The following is a 10,098-nucleotide window of genomic DNA, read 5'->3' on the forward strand; positions in this document are numbered from 1 at the left end:
AATTTGTTGAAAAAACCTTCTCCTATTGTACTATTTTGATACCTATGTTGAAAATCAATTGATTTGTATTAGGATTTATTTATTTGTGTGCTTTCTAAAGTGTTCCATTGATTTATGTCTTTATGCCAATATTATACAATCTTGATTAATGTAATTTTATAATGTGACTTGAAATAGACAGTGTGAATCCTCCGTTTTATGCTTTTACATAGTTTTTTTTGGGGGGGGATAGGCTACTTTGGAAGAGTTTGTGTAAAATTGTTATTATTTCTTTCTTACATGTTTCATAAAATTCAGCAGTGCAGTTATCTGGCTCTACAATTTCCCTTGAGGGAAGATTTTGAATTATGAACAATTTCTTTAATAGATATGGGGCCATTCAGGTTATCTGTTTCTTTTTGAGATTTGGTAGTCTGTATCTTTCAGAGAATTTATCCTCTTCATCGAAGCTGTGGATTTTATTGTCATAAAGTTGTTCATAATATTCTCTTATCTTTTTAATATACTAGAGTCTGCAGTGATGCCCCTATCTCATTTCTCATATCAGTTATTTATGTTTGTTTTCTCTCTTTTATCCCTTATATATATGGTTAGAGGTTTATCAATTTTATTGATCATCTAAAAGAACCAGCTTTTGGATTTCTTTAATTTCTGTCCTGATTTTTATTATTTCATTACTTTTCCTTTCTTGGTGTTTCATTTACTTTCCTTTTTATAGTTGTTTAAGGTAATTGATGTGAGACCTATTTTCAATTTTAGCATGGTTTTTAGTGCCTTAGATTTTCTTCTAAAAACATTAGCTACTTCCTACAAATTTTGATATGTTATGTGTCTATGTTCATTCAGTTCAAATAGTTTCTGACTTTTGGTATCTTCTTTGTTCCTTGGGCTTTTTAGAAAGTGTGTTATTTAGATTCCAAATATTTCTGGATTGCTTTAGGTATGTTACTATAGATTATTTTAAATTAATTTTGGTGTAGTCAGTTAACATGCTTTGTATGATTTAAATCCATTTTAACTCATTAAGACTTTATTTTTATGGACTAGAATATAGTCTTTCTTGGTTGATATTCTGGGTGCACTTGAAAAGAATGTGTACACTGCTCTTGGGTGGAGCATTTTAATATCAATTAGATCAGACTAGTTGCTATTGTTATCTATTGTTCTATGTCTTTCCTGATATTTGTGCTCTTGGTCTGTCAGTTATTGGGAGAATATTAAATCCTTGACTGTAATTGTAGATTTATTTATTTCTTCATGTAGTTCTATCAGTTTTTGCTTCATGTCTTTTGAAGCTCTATTAGGAGATGCATGAATGTTTAGGACTGTTATGTTTTCTTGATAAATGACCCATATCATTCTAAAATTAGGTTATTTATCTCTAAAAATACTCTTTTCTCTGAAATCTACTTTGATATTAATAACAACCCTCCAACCTTTATATGTAGAATTAGCATGATAGCTAATTTTTTATCATTTTACTTTGAATGATTTTATTTCTATATATTGAAAGTGGTTTTCTTACAGAGTATAAAATTCTAGATTGACAATATGTTACCTTAAAAGATGTTGCTGTATTCTCTTCTATATTGCCTTATTTCCAACAAGAAGTCTGTTATTCTTATCTTTGTTCCTATACACATACTGTATCTTTTTTCTCTTTAGTTCCTTTTAAATTTTTCTTCTATCACTAGTTTTGAACACTTTTATTATTATGTGTGTTGATGTACTTTACTTTATGTCTTTTGTACTTGAAGTTCTTTGGATTCTTGCATCTGTGGGCTTATAGTTATCATCAAATTTGGAAAGATTTTGGCCATTATTTTTAAATGTTATTACTATCTCCTCTTCTCTTTTTCAGGGACTCCACTTATACATATTTATTAAGCCACTTGAACTTTTTCTGCAGCTCACTGATTCTCTGTTCATCCTTACCACTATCACCCCCCAGTCGTCATTCATTTTATATAGTTTCTATATCTTCAACTTCATTAATATTTTATTGCATTGTCTAATGTGGTGTTAATCCTATTCAGTATGTTTTACATTTCAAGCATTAAAGAAGTTTGATTTGTGGTCTTTTTGTATCTTGCATGTCTATATTTAACATGTTTGATTATTCCTCTGCCTATGGAACATATGGAATATATTTATAACCCTTTTAATGTCTTTTTAATCTAATTCTATCATCAGTATAATTCCAGGTTCTGTTTTCTACTGATAGAATCTTCTCTTCAATATGAAATGTATTTTTCTGCCTCTTTGAATTGATAAATTTTTAATTAAATGCCAGATATTGTGAATTTTATGTGGGTGGGTATTGACTATTTTGGTATTTCAATAAATATCTTAATATTTGCTCTGAGAAGAAATGAAGTTACTTACAAATGATTTGTTTCTTTCAGAGGCTTACTCTTAGCCTTTGTCAGTTGGAACCAGAGCAGTATCTATTCTAGGGCAATGTTTTTCCCACACAGAGGGAATATATGATACTATGAGTAACCCACTTAGTACCCCATGTTGTTAGGTTTTCCCTTTTGTCTGGTGGAAACACAAATTATTCCTTGTTTTTTTCAGTGTCAGGAGTTCTTTCTTCTGCTCTTTGGGTAATTGTTTTCCCAGATTCCAGTAGCTTCCTCACTTACAGGTGCTGGTCAGCACTCAGCTGGAGATTATAGGAAAACCCTCTGTGGAATTACTCTTATGAAGTCTTCTTCACTCCATGTCCACCTTGGCCTACACGGACTCCTAGATCTATAGCCTATACTCCTGGAGACCACTAGAATCTGCCTCCATTTCCTCCCTTGTGCTGTGGCCTGGAGACCCTCTAGGCAGTAAGCTTGGATGATTGTTGGGCTTACCTCATTTATTTCCCTTTTGTCAGTGATCACTGTCCTGAGTTGCCTAATGTACTCTGTCTGAAAATCATTGTTTCATATATATTGATCACAAAAATTAGGGGATATTTAAAAATGAACATAAAGCTATAAACTATCCCCTAATTTTTATGAGCAGTATATTTTGTCTGAATGTTTTTGTTGTTTCATACAGGAGGTTAAATCCAGTCCTTATTACCCTATCTTATCTGGAAGGAGACATTCTCATATGATTTTATCCTGTTGTGTTTCCCACCTGTCTTTTGTTGGGGTTGCTGAAAATATCTTCCATGATTTCTCCTTGCCCATTTGAAATTTGTACTTTTTTTTAACCCAGGCTTCTATGATAGAATTTATTATAAAAATCTTCTAATGAGTACTTACTATACATTTGGTACCTATATAATAATGGCTTATATAATTTTATTTAAACCTAAGTATATGAAGTATATTTTATTATCTCCATTTAATAAGAAAATTAAGGTTTAGAGAGGCTAAGAAACTTACTCATGGTTATGAAGTATACTAGTGTCAGAGCCAATTGACTACTCAAAGCCTATGTGCTTAATCAGTATTTTATTTTGTCTTTAGTTTTATTGTTGTTAATGTTCTTTTGTGTGGAAAAATAACACTACCCTAAATTTAAAGATTTTAGAATTTTAGAACTTTCATCACATTGGGTTTCATTTTTTAAATTGCTTTATTATTCTTGATAAATTCCAATTTTTAGTTTTTCTAATTAAGGAATTATGACTAAGCTTTACACTATAAATTTTATATGTTCTACTATATTCATTTTAAAGTTTGATTTTGGAAGTAGCCAATATTTTGCATTCTTTTGAGTTCCTTTTTTTTTTTTTTTTTTTTTGTATTTTTCTGAAGTTGGAAATGGGGAGGCAGTCAGATTCCTGCATGCGCCCGACTGGGATCCACCCAGCATGCCCACCCCGGGGGGTGATGCTCCACCCATCTGGGTCATTGCTCTGTTGCATCCAGAGCCATTCTAGCACCTGAGGCAGAGGCCATAGAGCCATTCTCAGCGCCCAGGCCAACTTTGCTCCAATGGAGCCTTGGCTGTGGGAGGGGAAGAGAGAGACAGAGAGGAAGGAGAGGGGGAGGGGTGGAGAGGCAGATGGGCACTTCTCCTGTGTGCCCTGGCCAAGAATCGAACCCAGGACTCCTACACACCAGTCTGACACTCTACCACTGAGCCAACCGGCCAGGGCCTTGAATTCCTTTTTAAGTGAGCATTTAATGTGATAAATTAATTTCTTTTCTCAGCATGATTTTATTTTGTTTTAAAGTAGGTGTATATTTGTATGTATACATATGTGTGTCTGTTATCCAATAAAATACTAATGAATTATTACTCTATTTCTTGTCCTTTGAGGATGTCCAAGAGATTTATAATCCTTACCTCAGCTATTACAGTGTGGTATTTGGAGGTTAATATCACCAGCCTCATTTGATATAAAAGAGTGAGCATCGAAAATTAAGGTTGTTACCCTGGCCAGGTAGCTCAGTTGGCTAGAGCATCATCCCAATACGCCAAGGGATGATGCAAATTCTACCCTGATCAGAGAACATAAGGAATCAACCAACTAATGTATAAAGAAGTGGAACAACAAATCAATATTTCTCTCTCCCTTCTTCTAGCTCTCTCTAAAATCAATAAATAAAAATGTTTTTAAAATTAAGGCTGTTAAAGATTTGCCAAAGTTAATAATAGGTATTCAATGTTCCAGGCAACCAGCACCTCAAGGCTGATAGCATTTATTGAAAGTTTGTGTTGGTTGCACCAAGCACTGTGCATAATACTTTATATGTATTATCATAAATTCTTGCAAGATTGCAATGTAGCTATCAATCCAGTTTTCAAAGATGAAAAACTGACTCAGAATGATCAAAGTGCTTTGAGCTGAAAATATGAAAGAAAATATCAAACTGGCACCAACTCTTTAGAATTCTTTGCCCACAGATCTAGAAGTCCAGAGACAAGGTAAGTAAAAACTTTGGTTCTGGCTCCATATCTCTGTAAGCGTCTTAATCTGGCTTACTTTTCACATTGACTGGTTGTTGAACAAAAGCAGCACATTCAGGCCTCATGTATGTATATCTGTACATATCCAAAGAAGAGGAGAGGGTAACTTCTTGACAATATTTCAGAAGGAGGAAGAACTTTCCCCAAAGCCCCAGCAAATCTTTCCCTATTTCTCATTAGTTCAAATTGGTCACATGTACATTCCTGAGCCAATCGTTGGCAAAGAGAATGTGGCAATAACCTGTAAAACTAGTCCTGTCTCTGGGATACATGGGCATGGGGAACACGTGTGTACCTAAACAGATTCAGGGTTCTGTTGGGAAAGAAGAAAGGAGAAATAGATGGTAGAGAGGCATTAACAATGTTTGTTACAAGTAATTTTACTGTGTCACTCATCTACTAAGTGATTGAACTACAGTTTGAGCCCAAGTATTCCCCTCCAAGTTCCATGGTCTTTCAAGCCCTGAAGCTTCTTAATATGCCATCTTGATCATGGAGAAGACATGCTATGTGACATTTCAATTTTTCCATGAAATTGGTTACTAGACATTAAACACATTCACTTCAGAAGCGATTCTCATACTTTTTGAATTTTCAGTTTGGGCAATGATCTCTCTTCTGAGTTAAACAAAATATAATATGTGGGATTCGGTACTCTTTTTTGTCTTACTTATAAGACAGTGCTTTGGTTAATTTTCACCAAACATGTAAAATAAAATATTTGCTCATGTGAGAAGACTTAGTAATAGCTATTAAGACTTTTTATCTTATAAAACACTTTCTGAGCTTACTGATCTTTGGGTAAATATGGTGATACTTTAACAACTTTGTGTGAAGAACCCAATGCTGATAGGTTTCCAGAATAGTAGCCTTCTCATTAGTACTTACCCCAGTTGCTTTTCTGTGAACCATGAAAGTTTCTATATTTTAGCAACACTATCATGGTTCTAGTCATATACAAAGGATTGATCCTCTGTATTCTCTGAAGAGAATGTACCCTTTCATTTTGCATCACTAAAGTAATAGCTTATTGACCCTGGCCGATTGGCTCAGTGGTAGAGAGTTAGCCCGGCATATGGAAGTCCCAGTTCAATTCCCAGCCAGGGCACACAGGAGAAGTGCCCATCTGCTTCTTCACCCCTCCCCCTCTACTTTCACTTCTCCTCCCATAGTCAAGGCTCCATTGGAGCAAAGTTGGCGGGGCACTGAGAATGGCTCCATGGCCTCCGTCTCAGGCACTGGAATGGCTCTGGTTACAATGGAGCAACAGCCCAGATGTGCAGAGCATTGCCTTCTGGTAGTCATGCCAGGTGGATCCTGTCAGGTGCATGCAGGAATCAGCCTCTCTGCCTCCCTGCTTCTCACTTCAGAAAAATACAAAACAATAATAATAAAGTAATAGCTTACTAGAAGTTAATTACTATTAATAATATGTCCTAGATTGCCCAATCTAGTTTATCCCCTTTCATTCTCAAAAGTGTCCAGTTTGAATAGTAACTTACATGGCCACCCAGGTTATTTGAAATTAGGATTTCATAAACAGGATTCAGTGGGGCTGTGCCATATAATTTAGTCAAAAGTTTAAAGTTAGGGTTCTGAAAACTCTTAGCCAGAGCTATGATATTTCCACCACTCTGAGATTTTAGAGAACAGTGGTACCTGGTCTCATTGGAATATAAAGATTATGATAATTCCTTAAATTTTTTTTGACTTTTTTTTTATAAATAAATTTTTATTTTAATGGGGTGACATCAATAAATCAGGGTACATATATTAAAAAAAGGTCTAGGTTATCTTGTCATTCAATTCTGTTGCATACCCATCACCCAAAAAGAGATTGTCCTCCATCACCTTCTATCTAGTTTTCTTTGTACCCCTCCCCCTTCCCCTCTCCCTTCTTCCCTCCCCCCGCCCCCGTAACCACCACACTCTTGTCCATGTCTCTTAGTCTCATTTTTATGTCCCACCAATGTATGGAATCCTGCAGTTCTTGTTTTTTTCTGATTTACTTATTTCATTCCGTATAATGTTATCAAGATCCCACCATTTTGTTATAAGTGATCCGATGTCATCATTTCTTATGGCTGAATAGTCTACCATGGTGTATATGTGCCACATCTTCTTTATCTAGTCTTCTATTTTTTTTTTACAGTGATTAAAGTCTTTAAGCAAACTCTTGGCCAATATAGCAAGAAGCCATAAAAGAGTAGTGTCCTTAACATGTTCACCAAGTCCAATTTGACCCCAACACCATGCCAAATCCCTGAAAAATGCAGTCCAACCCCAGTTCAGTCTGTTAGGAGCTGTCACAAGGAGCAGGAGTCCAGGAAAAGTCCACATCCAGGAAAAGTCCGCATGGCACTAGAATTGTTGTCAAAATTCTATACTTTGCAGCTCACGTCCAAGTCCCAATGACTGCTGCTTCTAGATGGTAATGATTCAGGTAGACTGGAAAAACCATCTGCAGCATGTGTAGATATGGAGCTTCTGTTCTCGTCTGCCTGGAGAGATGAGACCAGGTTGCTTTTCCCTGGAGCTCTGTGACTGTCGCTCGGTAAAGAGAACCTTGGGATACACTAAGCTGGGTGGCAAAGGTAGATTCATAATAGAAGTTGGCAAAAGGGGGAAAGAGAGCTCTAAATTAGGAGTAGGTCCCAGCCTGAAATATGAGTGGGGCATTGAGGTAGGAGGGATAAAAGAAACACTATATATTAAGCAAAGCAGCAGAAAATAGGACTATCAACACCCACAACAGAGATCTTTGAGGGAAGAATAAAAAACCTGACTACTCAGGCAAGACATAGTTATGTGGCCCTTGTGCAAATGAGATCAGTTTACCTGCTTCTTGGAAGAAATACCCTAGGCTTGTCCACAGTATCATAGATGGGGCTTACAGCCCTGGACACCTTCAGCCTTCAGTGGCAAACCCCAGCATTCTGGGCAAGGTTAGGTCATAGGTGGCTGGAGCAGGGCTGGAAGAGACTGAACCCTCCCTTAGAGGAGTGAGGGGGAAGCCTACCTTCCAGTGTCCCTGTTTCCTCACAGCAGAGGCATGTAAGCCTGGCAGGCTTTAGCTCAATGACCTTCCTTTCCACTATTGAAGCAGGACCCAGATGACATCCTATGAGACCCCTTTGGGGTGTTGGAGCCTTTAAGGGCGTATCCTAAAAGCTGGTAGTTCCCCTGATCTCTATTGGGCTTTTTCTGCCTCTGGGTATCTTAAAAGCCATGCTCAGAAGATCTCACTGAGGGGTTTGAGGATCCCCATCCACCTATGTAAATCTTTTCCATATATCTGGAGCTATTTGGAAAAAGACAAAACAGTGTTATTAGCTGGATCAAATAAAGAAGGTAGTAGTTTTCAGGAGAAAAAGATTTGGCATCTCCTGTTCATCAGCATTCAAAAGAAATTTAAAAAAAATTTTTTAAGTAAAAAGCATGATATGGTAGACCCATAGGAGTTCTAGGATATGACTACCCCCTTTTAAATTTTCTTTTTAAATTGACCTTAAAATATTTGCTGGGTACACTTTAATAATACCTTAACTTTAAAGATTGTAAGAATGACAAAATACAGTAAATGCTTTTGCTCCATATGCAGGAGCATTTTCAGTTTAACCAGTTTAGGAAATCCAATAATAGAACAATGCATACAGACAATGAGCTATACATGCTTAGCAGCCTCTCCTGTTCTGACAGAGGTTACTATAAATCCAGAATATGAATCCACTGTAACGTGGACATAGGATTGTTTGCCAAATGAAGGTATATGAGTAACATCCATTTGCCAAAGTTATCCTGGTAGGGGTCCTTCAGGGTTAACTCCAAATGAAGGGGCAGATTGTAGTATAGGACCCCTTGGACAGGATTTCCCAATCTGCTGTGCTGCTTCCCAAGAAAGTTGAAACTGTTTACACAGGGCTGCAGCATTCTGGTGATGACTAGTATGAGACTGACTTGCTCGGTTTGTCATGGTTGCTCCATATAATTTTCTTTTGGGTAGCTTGATCAACAAGGGCATTCCTAGGCCCTGGCCGGTTGGCTTAGTGGTAGAGCATCAGCCTGGTGTGCAGGATTCCCAGGTTTGATTCCCGGCCAGAGCACACAGAAGAAGCACCCATCTGCCTCTCCACCCTTTCTCCTCTCCTTCCTCTCTGTCTCTCTCTTCCCCTCCCGCAGCCAAGGCTCCACCGGAGCAAAGCCAGCCCGGGCGCTAAGGATGGCCCCGTGGCCTCTGCCTCAGGTGCTAGAATGGCTCTGGTTGCAACAGAGCAACACCCCAGATGGGCAGAGCATTCCCCCCCTGGTAGGCATGCCAGGTGGATCCCGGTCGGGCGCATGTGGGAGTTTGTCTGACTGCCTCCCCATTTCCAACTTCAGAAAAATACAAAAAAAAAAAAAAAAGAAAGAAAAGAAAAGAAAAAAGATAAAAAAGAAGAAAAGAAAAAAAAAGGGCATTCCCTTGTGCTAAAGTTCCAGGGAGCATGGAGTGAGCTCGAGTATATCCTATGAAACATGGAGCTCTATGTTGACATACAAGTCTTTGAAGAAGGAGGAACTGCTGAAATAGTTTATCAGCATTTGTATCTAAGACAGCAGTCTTTATAGTGGAAACACCATAAGTAAATATTTGCTGTCTGTATATAGATTAAAGGGAGAATATGGCAAATGCTGAAAAGCCATGATAATGGCATATAATTCTAGACTTTGAGCTGATTTTAAGTTGACAGTTTCAGTATAAAGTTGTCCATTTATTTGCAAGAGCGATTTGCCATTTAGTGGAAGTTTCCCAGAGCCATTGTTGTTGATCCTTTGAAAAAAGGAACAACAATAATTTTGAGGTTCAAAACCTATAAGCTGTAAGGGTCGCCTATGCCCCTTGATAATCCAGGAGGCAACAAGATCAAAATACGGAAGTGTATTCCATGGGCTATTAGATGGTTCAATGTGCCCAAGCTGTAGCTGCTCTTGTACCAGTTGAGCAGCTGCCCTAAGTTTCTCCTGAGTAAGAGGCCATTGGTCTTCCCATATAGGATTATCTGATTTCCAAGTAATTGAGTCTGCACAATGCATTATTGAGGTAGCAGGAGCTACCAAAGACACTATGCTAAATTTTGATATCCTAATCCACACCTTCTGGTATTGGGTGCCACTTCTATGGGGGAGAGAATTCCTCGCTGT

Source organism: Saccopteryx bilineata, chromosome 5 (assembly GCF_036850765.1).
Source record: "Saccopteryx bilineata isolate mSacBil1 chromosome 5, mSacBil1_pri_phased_curated, whole genome shotgun sequence".
NCBI lineage: Eukaryota > Metazoa > Chordata > Mammalia > Chiroptera > Emballonuridae > Saccopteryx > Saccopteryx bilineata.